Source organism: Felis catus, chromosome C2 (assembly GCF_018350175.1).
Source record: "Felis catus isolate Fca126 chromosome C2, F.catus_Fca126_mat1.0, whole genome shotgun sequence".
Classification (NCBI taxonomy): domain Eukaryota; kingdom Metazoa; phylum Chordata; class Mammalia; order Carnivora; family Felidae; genus Felis; species Felis catus.
In genome coordinates this window covers 16878893-16886918 of record NC_058376.1, presented here as the reverse complement: position 1 = coordinate 16886918, position 8026 = coordinate 16878893, and the positions used below count along the sequence as shown (strand labels likewise).

The window sequence follows — 8026 nt, the reverse complement described above, 5'->3', positions numbered from 1 at the left end:
GCAAGATATATAATCTTTTCTCAATGAGCTATAATCTAGTAAGTAGCACTTCTCAAAATTTTAACGCTCATTCAAATTATAGGGGGATCTTTTATAAAATGTAGATTTTAATTCGCTTGGTCAGACTGGGCTCTAAAAGTCAATGTTCTAATAAGCTCCCAGGAGATGCTGATGCTACTGGTCCATGAATCTTATTATGGGTAGGAAGGTATTTAAGCAGACAGACAATGAAACTAGTAATGTCCAGTGTGTGATTGGGAAATGGAACACAAATGTCTCAATGAGATAGATGGGGGAAAATGTATATACTGAAAATAGATCCTCATGTAAAAATGCGTAGTAAATAGTAAAGATACCCCTTTCTGGCTTTCTCCCACTGTGCAGGTGCTCAAGGTAAACCAAGATGGCAGATCTGGAGTTGCAGACCACCTTCGCAGAGCTTCAAAGCAAAGTTATTGACACTCAACAGAAGGTGAAGCTTGCAGACGTATGGCTTGAACAGCTAAACAGAATGAAAACGCATGCACATCTTACAGATAAGGAGATTATGCCTGCTGAATAACAGTAATGTATATGAAGGTGTAGGAGAAATGTTTATGCTTCAGACCAAGGAGGCAATTCACAATCAACTGTTAGAGAAACAAAAATAGAAGAACAATTAAAGAATTGGAACAGAAAGAAATCCTACCTGGAGCGGTGTTTGTTTCTGCCGAGGACAACATCTGGGATGTGGTGATGGCACCAAAGGCACAGTAGGAAACCTCTAGCAGAAGCTTCCCCCCTCATATTCCTGGAAAGGGCAGCGGGGCCCTTGTTGGGGAATCCGCCTCTTTCTGCCCTGATGGATGTTTTATTTGGTTGCTCTGGTAGCCTTATGTTACCTACTTCACCCTGATACCTTTTCAGATTCCAACTGTGTATTTTGTATCCTGCCTCTGCTTGTCATCTCTGTTCAGGACAGTCTTCCCCCCCGGGGAGAAGACCAGGGCATAGCTGAATTTAGGTGAAGTTTGGTAGCAGTCTGCCTAAACATTCCTTCCCTGCTTCCTCCCAAATGTTTCAAAACAAAATGCTGTAACAAACCAGTGGCAGCTCTATGGCTGCCTCTCTTTGGCCAGCGTCATAAAGTGGCTTAAGGCTTCCTAGTGGCTTAGGGGCAGTGATGTGCTGTGGCTGACTTGTACTGGCTTGCCATAACTAACTATTAAAAAATTGTTAGAGTTCTGTTCCAAGCTAGTTGTGAAACAAAGCTGTTATTAAAAATTGATTATGTAAATATACAATTATATGTAAAACCAGGACAACAAATACTCAGAACTTATCCCTTCCTTAAAAAAAAGTAACAATAAATATAGATCACCAGTATATTCGAAAAATAAGAATATTCCCTAAATATGTTCCAATTGCTATAAAAATATACCCCCACTTGAAAGCATTTAACAAAACCTATTCCCAATGGATTAGAGAACTAAGCATTATTAGGAATTAAGTAGAACCATAAAAAAAGTATAAATGAACATTCAACTGATCTAGAAATGGAAAAGAACTTTTGAGTTACAAAAAGGAGTGGGGGGAAGATGAGAAAAGAAAAATAATAATATGACAAGAAAATTTAAACATTGTTGTGCCTCCGAAAGAAGATGAAGGGATAAATCTGTTTCTTGTCAGGACCCCCAATGAATGGTGGAAAACAACTCTGTCTTCATGCACATGGTTATATCTGGACTCCGAATTAATTAATAAAGGCAATTAGTTATGAACATCCACTGCCAATCTTCACAACACCGTTGTCCTCCTTTGATCCTATATAGGCTCTTAAAATCTGCCGTGACTGTGTTCCTGGACTAAAACAATCCAAACTAGGTACAGGCACTCGAGATGCTTGACAATTAGACCCAATTCCTCCTACTCCTCCATTATTACATTCCACTGTTTCTTTCATGACCTCCTCGCTCTAGCACTTTAAAGAAGCTGGTTTTTCATCCACTGTGCCTTTACCATACCGTTTTCCAAATTTATAACGCCACCGCCCTCACTTCTGCCTCTCCAAACCCAACAATGCATCTGAGTACAACTCACGTTCCACCTTTTTTGCTCTTTGGCTGAACCACTATACCGAAAAGGTCTTTACGCTTCATGGGAATTTCACAGTAAGTGACACTGTGAGAACTTTAAGGAACCGAACAGGATGCCTTGATTTGAAACCATATATGTGAAAGTCCTGTAGTAAAATGTGAAGTTCGGGGTTTGAAGAACGGAGACTGTCAAAGTCTTAGCATATGACCTTGTATCTTTGTGTAATGCCCGAAGTTCCGAAACCTCCCACAGAAGTCCACCAGAGTCGTAAGTCAAAGCCAAGCGGCAAGGGTAGTTTATTGCAGGTTCGAACCTGGTCCTCTGCGCACTCGTCGCCGGTGACGCAAGAGGCCACGATCAGGGTTGGTACAGCGTTTTTATAGACAGAGACAAATAGCACAGGGGAGGTTTCAAATTATGAGGGGCCTGATTAGTTGATTTTAAAGTAAGGACATTTGTTGTTCTTTGATTGGGCGTCCTTTGTCTGTCCTTTGGCGGGAAGGCTTTGTCCGTTACTTGTGGCGGGAGGAAAAAAGGGGGAAGGGGGTAGGGTAGGTGAGGAATGTGCTAAGCAAGCAGGTTTACAGAAGCGAGAAATGCCGGTTAGTTTATGTACAATCACTCATTCCATTACATATCAGACTACATTTAGGAAGGTTTACAACCCATTCTACTACACAGCGGGTTACATTCAGGAAAGGCCTCACAATGCTTGTAGCAAACAGCAAGCAAAACAGACTTCTCAGCAATTGTATTTCTTATCAAAGATCCATAATAAGCAGAAAAGAGAACCTAGCTTTAAACTAAAGCAGGGCTGTCATTTGGATTGTTCCTTTCACTTTGCGCTCCAAATAAATAACCACTGAATTAATGCCCAGCCCTGGGGGGTAAGATGCTAACCACACAGTTTTAAGTATTCGTAAGAGCTTTGCTTCTGTCGTTTTCCAAAGAACCTTAGTATCTTTATACGAGATTTTTCCTAAAACCCCCCAGTATGTGCTGATGAATTCTATTGATGTTCTATATTTCATAAAGCTAGGTAGTTTATACCACTAAATTTGCCTTCCTAGAAATTGTAAAGAATTACTGCATTTTTAACAAAAATTTTAAATTCCTTACAGAATTGTTAAACTCTGCCATGTTCCAAACTATGCATTAGGGAAACTTAAAAACTGTATTAGGAAATACTAATCTAAAAGTAACTATTATTTGGGGTGCCTGAGTGGCTCATCTGGTTAAATGTCCGACTTCAGCTCAGGTCATGAGGTCACAGTTTGTGAGTTCAAGCCCTGCATCAGGCTCTGTGCTGACAGCTCAGAGCCTGGAGCCTGCTTTGAATTCTGTGTCTCCCTACCTTCCTGCCCCTCCCCACCTCACATTCTCTCTCTCTCTCTCTCTCTCTCTCTCAAAAGTAAATAAATATTAAAAAATATTTAAATTAATTATTATTCTTTTTAATATATTACTTTTTTACTAATGGACTGATTCATTTACCTTCTAGAAAATATTCCTCTCTATGTGATATATGCATTCTTTATGTATACTTTACATATTTACTCTCTATTTTTTGTATACATGGAGTCAGCGTTCACTGTTCCATTCTTTTACACTGGTTTCTTCACTTGTCTCTTACATAGTTTCATTCCAAGATGGGATCAGGGCTAATATATTCCCTGAGGTTTTTCATGATTGAGTATGCCATTATTGAATATGCCATTTTGTACTTGGATAATAACTCGCCTGGTTATAATATTCTTGAGACATGCTTTTTCCTTAAAATTTGTAAATATTGTTCTATTATCTCCTGGCACTTCATTTTTTCCATGGAGGTATTTGAGCCTAATCAGATTAATTCCCTTTGTCATTTCTTGAATATCTAATGAATTCTTTCTTTATCCTTGGAATCCAATCACTTTACCAGAATGTCATGAAATTGGTTCTTCTAATGAATTTCTTGAAAACGGTGTGCCTTTGATTTGTGGGTACTATTTTTAATTTCAGAAATATTTTCACTATTATTATTATTATTAGTTTCATTTGTTGGGTTTTCACTTCAGTTACAACATTTATCTTGATTTTGGATCAACATTTTGTATATGCCATGGACTGTAATGTCTTCTTGATTCCTTTGCTTTTCCCCCTTCATTTTATTGAGACTACTTCTATGGCTTTCTTCTGTTGCTAATTGTATTTCCCACACTGTCTAATCTGTTCCTACGATTTCTATTTAATCATTTCTGTAATGGCACCACTTTGGTCCTCTATTCACTTGATTTTCCAATCTCTCCTTTCAGCTCATTCACACTTAATCATCTCATATTTGAAGTGGTCCCTCATTAAAATTATGTTGTCTTTAGCATGAAACATATGGGGGAAACTTTCTTCTGTTTTCCTGTTTGAGTTACATTTTCTTACAGAATGAATTCTTTTGTCATTTCTGTGCCTTACACCTGTCTTTATGCTCTAGCATTTTTACATGCTTTCCATGTTTGTTCCATGTTGAATGTAGTCTTTTTTAAAGGTACTTTACTTATTCTGCCATAGGGTGGGCACATTTTTGTTGATACTTTTTCCAACTTACCTGAGACCTGTTAGATTTGTGCTCAAGACTTCATTCAAGGAGCGACAGTAGATATTCTAACCACAGTCTTATAGCCTAAAACCCTATAACACAAGGGAAATTGTCAATTGAAGTATCAGTGTCCTGGTTTGAGAATTTGATTTCTGGACCACGCATAGGGCAAAGAAAAATTTCCGGATATCTAGTTATCAACGCTATGACAACCCACCCAGAAATAACTTCAATCATTAACTTCCTTATGAGAGTTTTTTCCCCCTAGTAAGTTCTGGTTCTCCTACTACTCATCAGAATATTTTTCAAAATATATACTTTAAAATGTATTAAGAAAAACCCTAACAGCATAAAACTGCCTGATAATTAACCTAAGTCACAAGTCTGCCAAAGAATTATTCCTTGTGTACTAGAGAAAAATATAAACAACAAAAGTACCCTCATAAAGTTCATTTTCAAATTACTTAAGTCATGATAGCCTGTACATTAATTGTTTGCTACATTTATGCTTAATATATTATCAATGCCAGTTTGGTCTATACTCTGAGACATTTAGTTTTTGCTTACTTTCACCATTGTAACAAAAAATAAAATTAAGTAAACAAACTGAAAATCAGTGACATTTCTGGGATCCACCAGAGAATTAAGGCCACAAGACAAACAGTTACCCTGACATTTGAGGGGACAGACAAATGCAGAGAATCAACAGCAGACATCAGCTTACTTGGAGCAGACATAGCAGAAGACAAAAACTAGTAAGAACATCTAAATAATCATTTTGATGAATGGCTGAAGTTTTGGTACTGGATGAGTGAAAAACTACTGATGGCCACATTCTTAGGGAGATGGGTTTCATGGGTTTTGCTTACAGGAACCCCAACATGTTCTCACACTGAAAAAAAAAAAGATTCCTTGGTAGCTCTTGCTGGGAGAAGAGTAAAAGTAACCATTTTGAAAAATGGTTGACACGGAGTGCCTTTTATTTTAGCTCCTATTATCCAATACATCATCTGGGCTTAAAAAAAAAAGTTACAAGAAATTCTTAAGGTAAAATAGTTCCAGTCTGAGGAGACAAACAAAACAAGAATCAGGATCAGAATCAAATATTATACAGATTTTGGAATTATTATACAAGAAAATTTAAATAACTATGAGTACTGTGTGAAGAGTTAATGGAAAAAGTAAACAATATGCAAAAAATGATGGGTAAAGTAAGCAGAATCATGGAAACTATAAGAAAGGATTAATCGAATATAAGAAAAACGGGAAACTATATACCAGCAGTGAAGAGTGACTTTGGTGAACTCCAGACTGAACGTGGTGGAGAAAATAATCAGTAGATTTGAAGATATATCAATAAAAACTTCAAAAACTGGAACTCAGAAAAAATTGAAAAAGAAAACAGAACACGTAAGAACTATGAGGTAGTTTTGAAAAAATGTAGCATAAATATAGATGGAATACCAGAGACAGAAGAAAGAATGGAGCAGAAGAAATATTTGAAGTAATCATGGCCAAGAATTTTCCAAAACTAGTGACAGACACCAAACCATAGACCCAAGAGGCACAGATAACAGAAGCAGAGTAAATCTTTTTTTAAAAAAATATGGAAAAAATCATATTCAAACATCAGAAAAACAAAGAAAAAAATCTTGAAAGAAGGGAAAGAAAAAAAAAACTTTACCTATTAGAGAAACAAGAGTTAGAATTGTGGCAGACTTCTCATCAGAAACCATGTAAGAAAGAACAAAGTTGAGTAAAATATTTAAAGTATTGAAGAAGAAAAAAACCTCCCAACTGTGAACTGCATATCCAAGGAAATTATTTTTCAAAAGTAAAGGCAGAATAAGACTTTTTTCAGACAAATAGAAACTGGGGAAAGCCATCATCAGCAGACCTGTCCTGCAAGAAAAGTTAAACAAATAAAAACAGTTCTTCAGGGAGAAGGAAAATGATATAGGTTGGTGTGGCAGGCAGAACAGCAGCCCTCTAAAGAGGTTATACCTTAATCTCCGGAATCAGTAAATATGATGTTATCTTAGATACAAAAGGGACTTTGCACATGTGATTAACATAGGAATTTGGGGATGGAGGTATTTTCCTAGATTATCTGGGTGGACCTAATGTAACCACAAAGGTCAGTATAAGAAAAAGAAGGAAAAAGGGGCACCTGGGTGGTTCAGTCGCTTAAGCATCTGACTCTTGATTTGGGCTCAAGTCATGATCTCACGGTTTGTGAGATAAGCCCCACCTCAATCTCAGAGAGATTAGCACACAGCCTATTTGGGGTTCTCTTTCTCTTCCTCTCTCTCTGCCCCTTGTCTCTCTCTCTTTCAAAATAAATAAATAAAAGTTAAAAAAAAAAGAAAAAGAAGGAAATGGAGGAATTGGGGAAGGAGACATAACAAAAGGAACAGAGTTTATGATGATATGGTCATAAGCCAAGGAATGAGGACAGGCTCCAAAGGTTGGAAAAAAGAAGGAATAAGTCCTCACTTAAAGCTCTCAGAAGGAACACATCTCTGATAGAACATTGATTTTGCCCTATAACATACATTTTAAATTTTGTTATCCAGACCGTAATATAAACAATACATTTAATATTATGTTATCATATATATCTTTCAATTTTAAGTAAAGATAACAAAAAGGAAGATAATAAATTATTACTATCCACTAAGTTTCTAATAATTTGTTACAACAGCAGTAGGAATCTAACACAGATTTTTGGTACCTGGAAAGAGGTTCTGCTATAATAAATACTTATAAATAGAGAATACTTATAAACCAGCTTTGTAATTGAGTAATGGGAAAAAGCAGGAAGAATTTTAAGAAACATAATTTTTAAAGAGCTAGATTGCCTTGGACAGACTGTTGGTATAAATATGAATATTAATAACTCTGTTAGCACTTAGAAGAAAGAGAAAAACATGGTAAAGAAAGAGAATACTTACATCATCATAAACCACCTGTTGGTGGAAATGTGAATATTATGAGCTACCAGTGAGGACTCAAGAGGAAATGAGGAACGTTTCATTAGAAGTTGGAAGAGAGAGGATCCTTATTATATAGTGGCAGAAAACTTCAATGAATTGTACCTTAAAGTTAGGTAGAAAGAAAAATTCATAAGTGATAAAATTAGGTATTTTGCTGAAGATACTAACAAGAAAGTGTTGAGAGTATGCTCTGATTTCTCCTTACAGTTTATATAGGTAAATGCAAAAAGACCCAAACTGGGAGAAGAATTGATAAACCAAAAGAATGATTTGAGAAGTTATTAGCACATCTAGATAGGAAAAGTAGTTATAATTAAGAATTTCACTGTCAGCAGCACTATCAATAATAGCCAAATTATGGAAAGAGCCTAAATGTCCATCG

At 36.4% G+C, this 8026-nt stretch overlaps 1 pseudogene; it reads left to right on the top strand.

Moving 5' to 3' along the window:
- Positions 1–205: 205 nt before the first annotated feature.
- Positions 206–1037, top strand: LOC101098977 (annotated as a pseudogene).
- The last annotated feature ends 6989 nt before the right edge of the window (positions 1038–8026 follow it).